This window comes from Hippopotamus amphibius, chromosome 15, assembly GCF_030028045.1.
Source record: "Hippopotamus amphibius kiboko isolate mHipAmp2 chromosome 15, mHipAmp2.hap2, whole genome shotgun sequence".
Taxonomy (NCBI): Eukaryota; Metazoa; Chordata; class Mammalia; order Artiodactyla; family Hippopotamidae; genus Hippopotamus; species Hippopotamus amphibius.
In genome coordinates this window covers 5,771,086-5,785,069 of record NC_080200.1, presented here as the reverse complement: position 1 = coordinate 5,785,069, position 13,984 = coordinate 5,771,086, and the positions used below count along the sequence as shown (strand labels likewise).

The 13,984-nt window shown below is 41.3% G+C and overlaps 1 pseudogene; it reads left to right on the top strand.

Moving 5' to 3' along the window:
- The first annotated feature begins 765 nt into the window (after window positions 1-765).
- Window positions 766-1,685, top strand: LOC130837228 (vomeronasal type-2 receptor 116-like; annotated as a pseudogene).
- The last annotated feature ends 12,299 nt before the right edge of the window (window positions 1,686-13,984 follow it).

Sequence of the window (13,984 nt, the reverse complement as noted above, 5' to 3'; positions counted from 1 at the left end):
AAGACATGGAAGCAACCTAAGTGCCCATCAACAGATGATTGGCTTAAGAAGATGTGAGATCTATATGTATATCTTTATATCTATATCTATATCTATCCATATATATCTAAGTAACTAATATTCCATTATATATATAATGGAAAATTAGCCATAAAAATGAATTAAATATTGCCATTTGCAGCAACAGGGATGGACCTAGAGAATATGATGCTTAGTGAAGTAAATCAGACAGAGAAAGGCAAATACTGTGTGATTTCACTTATATGTGGAATCTGAAAAATGATACAAATGAATACAAAACAGAAACCAACACGCAGACATAGAAAACAAATTCATGGTCTCCAAAAAGGAGAGGGAGAGAAAGAGACAAATAAGGAGTATAGGATTAACACACACAAACTACTGTACATAAAAAGGATTTACTGTATAGTATAGGGAATGGTAACCATATCCTGTAATAACCTATAATAGGATAAAATCTGCAAAAAAAATTACTTTGCTGTACACATGAAAAAAACACTGTGTTGTAAATCAGCTATACTTCTATTAAACATTTTTATAAAAGAATCTGTTTCAATAGGCTCAAATAAAAATAGATGGGCAGTAAATTGGAAATCATTCCCTGCAGAGGATTCATACATGTGGTGTTTAGAGCAACAAGGGAGGAAATTTGGCTAACCATATCTAGTGCCCTTCTTTGGGGGTCAGTGAATAAAAGAGAATTAATGAACCTAGGCTGATGACAATTTGCATTTCTCCCCAGATATGGACTGGTGTGTGAAGTGCCCAGATCATCAGTATGCCAACAGAAACCGAGACTGCTGCCTTCTAAAAGTCGTGACCTTTCTGGGATATGAGGACACCTTGGGGATAGCCCTGGTCTGCATGGCTCTGTGTTTCTCTGTCCTCATGGCTGTGGTCCTGGGGGTCTTTGTGAAGCACCGAGACACTGCCATTGTCAAGGCCAACAATCGCACTCTTAGCTACATCCTCCTCATCTCCCTCACCTTCTGTTTCCTCTGCTCTTTACTCCTCATTGGCCTTCCCAACACAGTCACCTGCATCCTTCGACAAATGACATTTGGAGTTGTTTTCACTGTGGCTGTTTCCACTGTCTTGGCCAAAACCATCACTGTGGTTGTAGCCTTCAAAGTCACTGCACCAGGTAGAAGGATGAGGCAGTGATTGGTGTCAGGGGCACCTAACTCCATCATTCCCATCTGCTCCTTTATCCAACTGACCCTCTGTGACATCTGGCTGGGAACTTCCCCTCCCTTCATTGACATAGATGCTCACTCTGAACACGGCCACATCATCATTGTGTGCAACGAGGGCTCAGTCACTGCCTTCTACTGTGTCCTGGGATACCTGGGCTCCTTAGCCCTGGGAACCTTCTCCCTTGCTTTCCTTGCCTGAAATCTGCCTGACACCTTCAATGATGCCAAGTTCCTGACCTTCAGCATGTTGGTGTTCGTCAGTGTCTGGGTTACCTTCCTCACTGTATACCACAGCACCAAGGGCAAGGTCATGGTGGCTGTAGAGATCTTCTCCATCTTGCCTTTGGTGCTGGACTACTAGGCTGCATCTTTGCTCTAAACTGCTATATTATTTTGATAAGACCTGATAAGAACACTCTGCATAGGTTAAGGGATAAAATACATCCTGGGAGCAATAAGCCTTCTTAACTTTCAACTCATGTGTTTCCTAAAATAAATAGGATTAGAAGACCAAGCTCTTTAATTCTTACAGTCAGATATGAGACTACAGAATGTGATTTACTTTCTTCAATGAATAAATAACACTCATTTGTTTCTATACTATTTTCTGGGGCACTACAACCCTCAGCCATCCTACTTTTCAACTTTGAATTTCACTTTGGATTCTTCTTACTAAATCTACTAATTAATCCTGATATTTGTGCTTAAATTGTGTTTTTAGGAGCTGTCTTTATGTCATCTTCCACTTGGTGTTTTACTTATTTTTTCCTTCCAATTTGCCTGATAGACACCATAAAATTTCCTTTTCTTTCTTCTAGTTATGGTTATCCAATAACCCAAGAGAATTGAGGAAATATTCCTTTGGGTCCATCTTGTTTGGGACTCTCTCTACTTTCTGAAAAGGGATATTTCTTTCCTTCATCAGGTTAGAGAGGTTATTAGTCATAATTTCAGCAAATTCATTTCATACCCCTTTCTCTCTCTATTCTCCTTCTGGGACCCTTAAAATGTGAATATTAGTATACTTGATATTGTCCTAGAAGACCCTAAAACTATCCTCAGTTTAAAAATTTGCTTTTCTTTTTGCTATTCTGATGGGGTGATTTTCACTCTTCTATCTTCCAGACTAATTATGTATTCTTCTCTATCATCTAAACTGCTGTTCATTCCTTCCAGAGTAGTTTTCAATTCAGTTATTGTGTCTTTCAGCTCTGACTAGTTCTTTTTTATATTTTCAATGTTCTTTTTTTAATTTCTCACTGTATTCATCTATTCTTTCCCTAGTTCAGTTAGCCTTCTTTTTTACTATTTCTTTGACCTTCTAATCAGGTAAATAAAAATGAAACCAGTTTCATTAGGTTTCTTTCCAAGAAGTTTTATCTTGTTCTTTCATTTGAAACATACTCCTCATTTTTCTCATTTTATTAAATTTCTTGGTTTGTCTCATCTTTAAAACAGAAACAGACTCACAGGCTAGAGAACAGACTTGTGGTTTCCAAGGGGGTGGGTGTTGGAGTGGGAGTCTAGGATTAGCAGATGCAAACTATTATATATAAAATAGGTAAACAAGCTCCTACTGCATAGCACAGGGAAATATATTAAATAACCTGTAAAAACCATAATGGAAAAGAATATGAAGAAGAATGTGTGTGTGTGTTTTTGTGTGTGTATAACTGAATCACTTTGCTGTACATCAGAAATTAACACATTGTAAATCAACTATAATTCAATTAAAAAATATATATATACCTACTCTTTAGAGTAGGTATCATTTCTTCTTTAAGTAATGAAAGAAAATGTTATGGCCGTTTTCTGCTGATTTCCATATCAAGACAACATTCTTGGCGTACTTGGCCTCATCCCCATAGAGACGTAAGGTTCCAGTTACATTGTCTGTTGATACACTGTCAGGAGAGGCATATTAAAGACTTGGGAGGCACCCTAGCCCCAGGCACCGCTCTGTGGCTAGAGAACACACTATTAGCGGTTAGTAGCTGAGCTATGCCTAGGAAAGATTGTTCGCTTCAATGGCTATGTCTTGAGAGTCTATGGATAGAGACCCTTTTGACTTGCATGGAGTTTCTCAGAACCCTAAATGGGAGCCCCTTTATATGGGCAGATTAGAAAAGCAGTGCACTTCTTCCCTTGGTCTCTCTGGCTGGTAGTGGACCACCTTACACTCTTAAGTTATTGTTAAAAAAGCTGCTATGGTATTCTTATTGTTCCATCTGTTGTGTAAGGATGAGTGTTTTTGAAGACCCCGAGAACTTTCCTTTGGGTTGTCCACCCCCCATGGCCGTCTCTACACCATTTCTTTTACTATCATCTAACATGGTGTGGAAATCCCAGGGTATGGCCTTATGGAATTCAAAACAGGCCAGTAAAAGTATATCTCTTCCACAGAGATTACCCCCCTCCATTGTTGTGTCCTAGAAGGAAGACTCAGGTGCTTTCACTTCGGCAGTTGGCATGGGAAGCCTATTGGCGAACTACTCTATTACTTCCAGGGTGGTGTGTTAAGCAGAGAGGAAATCCTATAAAGATATTCATGGTGAGGGACTGGCAACAAATTGGGGGTGATGCTGGATCTACCTCGAGCTCATCTCCACCCTTACTTGCCAGTAGAACGAGTAGGGATGAGGGTCACCTGTGTTCATAAAAGGTGGACAGAATAACTCCAACCAGAGGCAGAAACAAGCTTTAGGTGGAAGTCTGCCTCCACCCCCATCTGGGATTAGTAGGGATGCCTCCTGGAGGAATGTTGGTGCTGGACACAGTCTTTTTGTCTTACAGATGGGAGCTTCACAATGTCCCAGTCCCACACCTTTGGATTGCATCCTTGAAAACTGGGACAAGTTTCATCCATAGAATATAAAAGAAAAAAAAAAAAAAAAAGAGAAGCAGCTGATTTTCTTTTGTAATAGTGCCTGGCCACAATACACTTTCGGAGATGGTGAACGATGGCCCCAGGGGTGGGGGGGGATGCTTAATTATAATACAATCCTTCAACTTGATTTGTTTTGTAGGAGGCAAGGGAAATGGGTAGAAGTTCCTTATGTAGTGCTGCTTTTTACCCTAAGTAATAGACCTGAGATGTGTGCCAAGAATAATATCATGGTGATGACTACCTCCCTCTTCCAGTTACCCCCACATTCTGATTCTCCTGAGGGAACTGGGCAGATGCTTCAATTGCCCTCAGCTCCCTTGGAGCCAGACTGGGAGGTACAGTCCAATCAGGGAGAAAATAATGAGTTACCTGTTAAGACCTCTCTCAAGTCTGAACCTCCTAAAATGATGCCTCTTCAAGAAGTGGCTAATGGAGAGTTTGGACCCACAAAAATTCAAAAACGCTTTTCTTATCAGGAAGTACAAAGGGTGAAAGGAGACTTGGGCGACTATTTAGAAGACCCTGACACATATTTAAAGACTTTTGTGACTCTTAGTCACCTGTATGATTTGACTTGGAAAGATATGATGATGTTCTGACCCAGGATTCTCTAGATTGAGTTTTATCCAAAGCTTGGGAGTGTGGGGATGAATGGTATGGATCAAATGCTAGGGGGAAATCTGAGGAAGAAAGTAAGGCACTTCCTGTTGGAGTGCAAGCTGTTTCCCCGACTGAGCCCGACTGGGATTTCGATACTGAAAGGGTTGAAGGGTACAGAAATCATTTTGTCACATGTATTCTTGTGGGATTATGGAAGGCAAGAGCTAAGCCCCTTAATTACTCTAAATTGACAGATATTGAACAAGGAGAGAGGGAGTCTCCTGGCAGATTTTAGAAAGGCTGAGAGAAGCGCTACAAAAATTTACTGATTCAGATTGTGAAAGCCCTGAGGGCAAAGTTATTTTGAAGGATAAATTCCTCACTCAATCAGTGCCAGATATTCAAAAGGAATTACAGAAACATGCTTTTGGACCAGACCAGTCTTTAGACAGACTGTTACAATTGGCACAATTTATTATGGTCTAGATGCCAAGGAGGAAAAATATAAACAGAGGAGAACTAAGGAGAAAGCCGACGCCTTGGTGATGGCAGTCCAGGCTGTAATGAAACAACCTGGAGCCCCAGGAGGCATCTCAAATTGGGGCTTCCCTGGCAAGGGACTGACCTGCTTTCTGTATGGAAAGGAGGGGCACTTCAAATGAGAGTGTCCTCGGGCCGTAAAGCCAGCCCCAGCTCCTTGTCCTATCTGCAAGGGATCACACTGGAGGAGGAGCTGCCCCCAGAGGTGAAGGTCTCAGGGATCAGACCTCCCAGAAACCCAAGACTGATGGGGCTCGAGGGTCCCCACACAGGCGCCTGTCATGATAGCATCTGAGGATCCCTGGGTACTAATAACTATGGACATCCAATGTATCAACTTCTTGTTGGATACCAGGGTGACTTTCTCCATTTTTGATGAAACTCCTCATCCACTTTCCTCTTGTTCTATGGCCTTAAAGGTGTTGTTTGGTCAAAGAAAATGATATTACTTTAGTCAGCTTTTGAGCTGTAATTAGAACTCTTGTCTTTGTTCTCATGCCTTTCTGATAGGGCCTGAGACTCCATCTCCCCTATTGGGATGAGACATATTAATGAAAGTTCAAGCGTCAGTACATATGAATATTGAGACTTGTGCTCCTCAATGTCTTCCTCTGGTAGAAACACAAGTAGACCCTGAAGTATGGGCTGAAGGAGGACAAATTGGAAAGGCTAGGTATGCAAAACCTGTAGTGATCAATCTCAGAGATTCTAGTCTTTTTCCCCATGAAAAACAATATCCTCTGAGGCCAGAAGTTAAAGAGGGATTAAAGCCAATCATTGAAAATCTAAAATGACAGGGACTACTAATACCCTGTAACAGTCCTTGTAATACTCCAATCTTGGGAATTAAGAAACCCAACAGTCAGTGGCAGTTAGTGCAGGACTTGAGAATTATTAATGAGGCTGTAATTCCTTTGCATCCTGTAGTTTCCAACACTTATACCTTGCTCTCTGACATACCAGAAAGTGCAGCCTAGTTTATTGTGTTAGATTTAAATGATGCTTTCTTTTGTATTTTGCTGGATACCAAAAGTCAATTTCTGTTTGTCCTTTGAGGACCCTACCCTACTGGCTGTTCAACTCATTTCAGCAATTTGAAGCTGTGTGCTGCTCCCTTGTGGCCTTCACCGATTCTAAGCTTTCTGCTTAGACTGTTCCACCACCAGGCTGGAGGGCTTCAAATCAGGCTGACTAGTTTGAGCTTTAAGCTGCAGGAGGTGGGGAGCCATGGAGTAAGGGGATTTAATGAGTGGATGTTGGCATGGCATTTTACACCTGCCGCAGCTGATATCAGGGTGTCAGTATTGTCTTTTTTTTTTTTTTTTTGTCTCCAGTACTATCTCTTCCATTTCCAATCCATTTTGCCAAAGCACAACCAACATCATATAGTCCATGCACCAGGTTGAACCCTGGGGAAGACCTACAGGGCCCTATACAATTTGCATCTCCCTTCTGTCCCTGGATGCACAGATCTCTGGAAGTAGGGAGGGGCAGGAGAAAAAGGTGAGTAAAGATGCAGCCTCAGCTTCAGTTTCCTTCAAGATTAGCTCCGTGGAGGGAAATAATGCAGAGTTGCAAGGTAGAGAATACCTTGATGGTGGTGGGTGGTTATTATTGTTCAGATGACCAGGGAAGCCATCTCTGACATTTGAGCTGAGACCCTCAAGTGAATGGAGACAGTGTACCATAGGAAAGGGGGGCAAGAAAAATGTGTGTTTCAGGCAGAGGGAGTAGCAAGTGAAAAGGCTCTGAGGAGGCTCTTGAGTCAGTGTCCTGTACTTTCTGGAAGAGAAAAGCTTTTAGCTAAAGGAATGAGTCTCTAATATTGGCATTTCAGGCAATGAAGTCAGACATGGGACAGATTTTCTTTTCTTTTCTCTCTTTTTCTTTTTTTTTAAACCACTTTATGGTGTTATGAGGAATGAGCTTAGTGAAATCAAGAACTAGTAATAAGGCCAAAGTGGCCTGAAGCAGAGGAAAGAGAGAAGTAAGTGGTTAGCAGGGACAAAACATGCAGTAATTCGGGATTTTTTTCTAACCTTAACAGGAAGCCAAGGTTTCAGTGTATACTTTCTTTCTTTAAAAAATTATTTAGTTATTTATTTTTATTTTTTGCCCACACAGCATGTGGGAGCTTAGTTCCCTATGCCACCTGCTTTGGAAGCATGGAGTCTTAACCACTGGACTGCCAGGGAAGTCCCTGAATATACTTACTTTCTGTACAAAAGTGCTTTGTTTGGGGAAAAGGGGAGACCAAAACTCATCCTGAGCTAAGCTCCTGCTGTCAGAGGGGGTGATCATTTCCTAATTCTCACAAAACTTCTTGCAGACCAGCAGTGGATACCATAGGAAGCTATTAAAAGTTTATAAAAATGTATAATTTTTATTGTGGTAAAGTATATATAATATCACATCATGGCTTGGACCCAAGTTTGGTTCAGTAACGGATGTACCATATTTTGTATGTCCGCTCATCTGTTGACAGACATTTGGGCTGTTTCCACCTTTTGGCTATTGGGAAGAGTGCTTCTTCAAGCGGTTTTTACATTTTTAAGTGGTTGAAGAGGGAATTTCCAGGTGGTCCAGCGGTTAGGACTCTGTGCTGTTCTGCAGGGGTTCGAAATTTGATAGGGGAAATAAGATCCTGCAAGCTGGGTGGCATGACCAAAAAGAAAAAAAAATGGTTGAAGAAAATCAAAAGAAGAACAATATTTCATGACACATGGAAAGTATACGGAATTTAAATTTCAGCATCAACAAAGTTTTATTGGCACACAGCCACGGTCATTTACATATCATCTGTGGCTGCTTTCACAATAAAATGACAAAGTGGCAACAGACTGAATGGTTTCCAAAGTGGAAAATATTTGCTAACTGGACTTTTCCAGAAGAATTTGCTGACTATTGAGCTAAGGGGTCACAAGACTGGCTTTTAGCCATTTTCTTTGCCAGCTCTGCTTGGATGATAAGATCCTCTTTAATCCACCCCCTAGAATAATGGAAATAAAATCAAGCATAAACAAATGGGACCTAATGAAACATAAAAGCCTTTGCAGTGAAAGAAACCATAAAGAAGGCAAGAAGACAACTCTCAGAATGGGAGAAAATACTTACCAATGAAGCAACTGACAAAGGATTAATCTCCAAAATATATAAGCAGCTCATGCCACTTAACACCAAAAAAGCAAATAATCCAATCCACAAATGGGCAGAAGACCTAAATAGACATTTCTCCAAAGAAGACATACAGATGGCCAACAAACACAGACATAGATGCTCAACATCACTGATCATTAGAGAAATGCAAGTCAAAGCCACAATGAGGTATCACCTCACACCAGTCAGAATGGCCATCATCAAAGCATCTAGAAACAATAAATGTTGGAGAGGGTGTGGAGAAAAGGGAACCCTCCTGCACTGTTAGTGGGAATGTAAGTTAGTACAGCTACTATGGAAAACAGTTTGGAATTTCCTTAAAAAACTAAAAATGGAAATACCATATGATCCAGTAATCCCACTCCTGGGCATATACCCAGAGAAAACCATAATCCAAAAAGTAATATGTACCATAATGTTCATTGCAGCACTATTTACAATAGCCAGGACATGGAAGCAACCTAAATGCCCATCAACAGATGAATGGATAAAGAAGATGTGGCACCTATATACAATGGAATATTACTCAGCCATAAAAAGGAATGAAATGGAGCTATACGTAATGAGGTGGATAGACCTAGAGACTGTCATACAGAGTGAAATAAGCCAGAAAGAGAAAAACAAATACCATATGCTAGCTCGTATATATGGAATCTAGAAAAATGGTACTGCCTAGAACAGTTCTTTTAGCAGTTGTTGTAAGGCTGGTTTGGTGGTGCTGAATTCTCTTAACTTTTGTTTGTTTATAAAGCTTTTGATTTCTTCACCAAATCTGTATGAGATTCTTGCTAGGTAGAGTATTCTTGGCTGTAGTTTTTTCTCTTTCAGGACTTTCAGTTTATCCTGCCTCTCCCTTCTGGCCTGCAGAATTTCTGCAGAGAGATCAGCTGTTATCCTTATGCATTTCCCCTTATATGTTATTTGTTGCTTTTCTTTTGCTGCTTTTAATATTTTTTCTTTGTTTCATTTTCATTAGTTTGATTAATATGTGCCTCATTGTGTTTCTCCTTGGGTTTATTCTGTATGGGACTTTCTGTCCTTCTTGGACTTGGTTTACTATTTCCTTTCCCATGTGGGGGAAGTTTTCCACCATAATCTCCTCAAATATTTTCTCAGACCCTTTCTTTTCTTCTTCTTCTTCTGGGATGCTATGATTTGAATGTTGGTGCAATTAATGTTGTCACCAAGGTCTCTAAGACTGTCTTGCATTCTTTTTATTCTTCTTTCTTTTTCCTGCTCTGTGACAGTTATTTCCCCCATTCTGTCTTCCAACTCACTTACTCATTCTCATGCCTCAGTTATTCTGCTGTTTATACCCTCTAGAGTAGTTTTAATTTCAGTTACTTTGTTGTTCATTATTGTTTGTTTGCTCTTTAGTTTTTCTAGGTCCTCATTAAATGCTTCTTGTATTTTCTCTATTTTGTTTTCAAGGTTTTGGATCAACTTTACTAACATTACCCTGAATTCTTTTTCATACAATTTTCCAATTTCTTCTTCCTTTATTTGGTCTTGTGGATTTTTATCTTGCTCCTTTGCCTGCCAGACGTTTCTTTGTTTTCTCCTTCTGTCTAATTTATAGTATTTGCTGTCTCCTTTCCCTATGCTGCCTAGTAGTAATTCCTCTTGTCTCTGTTCTGTTTGGCTTGAGGTATCAATCACTGGAGCTTGCTGGCCTTTGTTTGCATTTGGAGCTTGGTGTTGAGAGTGAGAAGTCTCGGGGAGTACTTGCTGATTAATATTCCATGGGGTAGGGAGTTCTCTGGTGGCCCAATGTCTTGGACTCCACTCTGCTGTCTCAGAGGTCCAGGTTTGACCCCCTGCCAGGGTACCAAGACCCTGGGAGCTGCACAGCATGGAGAAAAAGGAGATAGAAGGAGAGCAAAGAAAAAAAGGGGAAAAAAGGGAAGAAACTGAAAGGACAGACAAGACTGGTGGCTAATCACTCAAAATCACACAAGGAGAGGTGCACACTTGCACTTGCAAAAAGAGAGGAGGAAAAGAGAGAGCAAAGAAAAGAAAGAAGAGACTACTCATACCAATTACAAACAAATACACATACAAATATATACAGTAAAGATTACACTAAAATGTACCTAAAACCAGAAACAAGACAAACATACCAAGAAGTCCTCCAATACTTCTGGTAGGGCTTTGCGCCTGCTGTGGAGAGCACTGTGGATGGTGCAGACTGTGATCTGGTATTAGTCCTGTGTGTATTTGTCCCCACAGTCCCCAGTTGCCCCCTGCATCTACAGTCTCTATTGTAAAAACACTCATCTATTCAGGTGATTCACAGATGCAGGGTCTATCAAGCCTATTGTGAGTATTAAATCTGCTCCTCCTGTGGCTGTTTCCCTTTCTCTTCTTTGGTCCTGCAGTCTTCAAGGATCAGTTTTGGTTTTGGTCCCTTCTTTGCCTGTGGGTTGCTCTCAGGAGTCAGTTCCCTGCCCAGGCAAGAGGGGGCAAAAAAGGGTGATTGAGGCTCACTTGCAACTTCAGGTCGGTAGGAGGGAGGGATGGGGCAGTCTAATTGAAGTTTGTGGAAGTGCTTGTAGCAGCGGAGGTCAGCATGAGCCTGAGGTATGCCGTGCATTCTCCCAGTGAAGTTGGTCCTGAACGTGGGACCCTTGGTGTTGGTGGGCTTCACATACTGGCAGGAGGGTGTGGCCAATGACCTACCTTACACACAGGACCCTTGGTGGTGGTGGGTGGGCAGGCAACGGCGCTGGCAGTGGTTGGAGGTGGACAGGAACAGGTGGGTGGTTGGCAGGGTGTGATGGTGGGTGGGCAGTGGGTGGTAGGGCCCAGCAGCACGTGGCAGGGTGGGTGCGTGGGGCAATAGGCAGGCTTTTTGATTCAGCAGCCGTGGGTCACTCTGCTCCACAGCCTGTGATTTCACGGAAAGGCAAGCTCTCCCCAAGCACTCTGAAACAAAAGTCCACTGCCTGTTTGTCAGCCTAGGATTTTCCCAAAAACTCCCTCCTAGCTAGCTGGCACACCTACTCCCCCAGGCTGTTCTCATGAACCCAGCCCTGGCTCTCTCCCTGCTGTCTGTTCTCCAAAGCCCAGGCTCAGCACCCAGCCCTCATTACCGCCACGGGTGAGCAGATTAGATTCTGTGGCTGGGGAGTGCTTCCTGAATTCTCCGTGTGGGGAATCTCTCTGCTCTGCCCTCCACACACCTGCCATTGCTCTCTCTTCTGGGGGCTCTGAGCCTCCCCCTGTCCTTCCCTGCCAGTGAGGGGTCTCCCCAGTGTGTGGGAGACTTTGCCCCTCACAGCTCCCTCCCAGAGGGGCTGATCTCCTCAGGATTCCTTTGTATCTTTTTCTCCCCTCTTTCTTTTGTGCTACCCAATTATGTGGGAGTTCTCATTCCTTTTTGGAGGTCTGAGGTTCCTGCCAGTATTTGGAAGGTGTTCTGCAGGAGCCACTCCATAAGTAGATGTATTTTTTATGTATTTGTGGGGAGGAAGGTGATCTCCATGTCCTACTCCTCCACCATCTTTTCTGAGGTCTCCCTGTTTCTGTTTTATAATAAATTTGTATCACTTTTTTAGATTCCATATATAAGTGATATAATAGTTTTCCTTCTCTATCTGACTTGCTTCACTTAGTATGATAATCTCTAGGTGAATCCATGTTCCTGCAAGTGGCATTATTTCATTCTTTTTTATGGCTGAGTAATATTCCATTGTATGTATATACTGCATCTTCTTTATCCATTCAGCTGTCAAATGATATTTAAGTTGCTTCCATGTCTTGGCTATTGTGAATACTACAGTTCTGAACATTAGGGTGCATTATCTTCTTAAATTATTTAATTTCTATATTTTAGCAATCAACAATTCAAAAATAAAATTAAAAAAATTTCCATTTGCAATAGCCTGAAAATGGTAAATAATTAGGAATGTATTTAATGAAGAAGTGTGAAATCGATATTCCAAAAATTATAACATATTCTTGAAAGAAACTAAGGAATTAAATAAATGAAAACAATTAAAAAATAGGTATGGAAGAGTAACAATTGGAGAATGGCATGAAGATTTGGGAATCTTAAAAATTAGAGCAGGGACATCCTTGGTGGTGCAGTGGTTAAGAATCTGCCTGTCAATGCAGGGGGCACGGGTTCGAGACCTGATCTGGGAAGATTCCACATGCCAAGGAGCAAAGAAGCCCACGTGGCACACCTACAGAGCATGTGCTCTAGAGCCTGTGAGCCACAACTACTGAGCCCACAAACCACAACTACTGAAGCCCACACACCTAGAGCACATGCTCTGCAATAAACAGAAGGCACTGCAATGAGAAGCCCATGCACCACAATGAAGAGTAGCCCCAACTGGCCACAACTAGAGAAAGCCTGTACAGCAACGAAGACCCAACAGAGCCAAAAATAAAATAAAATAATTAATTAAAAAATATTAGAGCAAAGGTAGTCAAAGTGGGCAAGACCAAGACCAAGGTTTCACAGGGTCTTTTTGGTCTTTCTAAGAGTGTGGGACTATTAGTGGAGGGTAATCATGATCATATTTATATTTAGAAATATCACTGGTGCTGCTGCACTGGGGCAGGAGCCAGAGTAAAAAGTTATTGTGCTAACATAGGAGAGAAGTGACTAGACTCTTAGCAGATGTAGTGCAAGTGAAATCACTATGAAATGTATTTGAGATCATTTTAGATGGCAGAAAGAGTGTCATTTAGAAACCTCCTGAGAGAAAGTTCTAAGACGTGGTCACCTCTGTTTCTCTGGAACTTAGCAAATTACCTGGCTCATGGTGGTTTCCCAATAAGTGCTTGCTCCTTGGATGAATATCCCCAGGCCATGGCTTACAGAGGAATAACTTAGTGAGATAGGGAGCAACTTGAATTTCTTATGAGAAAAAATATTCTCATGAGTATGCAAGATAAATACTGAGCAGCATAATACCATTGTTTACTTAACCATAAAGAAGAAGAGAAGAGAAAAGCAAACTTTCATACACTGTTGGTGGGAATATAAATTGGTGCAGCCACTATGGAGAACAGTATGGAAGGTTCTCAGAAATTAAAAAATGGAGATACCATATGATCCAGCAATCCCACTCATGGGCATATATCTAGAAAAGACAAACACTCTAATTTGAAGGTGCATGCACCCCAATGTTTGTAGCAACATTATTTACAATTGCTAAGACATGGGAGCAACCTAAGTGTCCATCGACAGATTATTGGCTCAAGAAAATGTGAGATATATATATATATATGAAATGGGTTTATATACATATTTCCATTGTGTATATAATGGAAAAATAGCCACGCAAAATGAATACTGCCATTTGCAGCAACAGGGATGGACCTAGAGAATATTATGCTTCGTGAAGTAAGTCAGACAGAGAAAGGCAAATACTGTATGATCTCACTTAAATGTGGAATCTAAAAAATGATACAAATGAATACAAAACAGAAACTGACACACAGACATAGAAAACAAATTTGTGGTCTCCAGAAAAGGAGATGGAGAGAGGGAGGGACAAATTGGGAGTATAGGATTAACACACAATATACATAAAAAGGATTTACTGTATAGTACAGGGAAAGATACGCA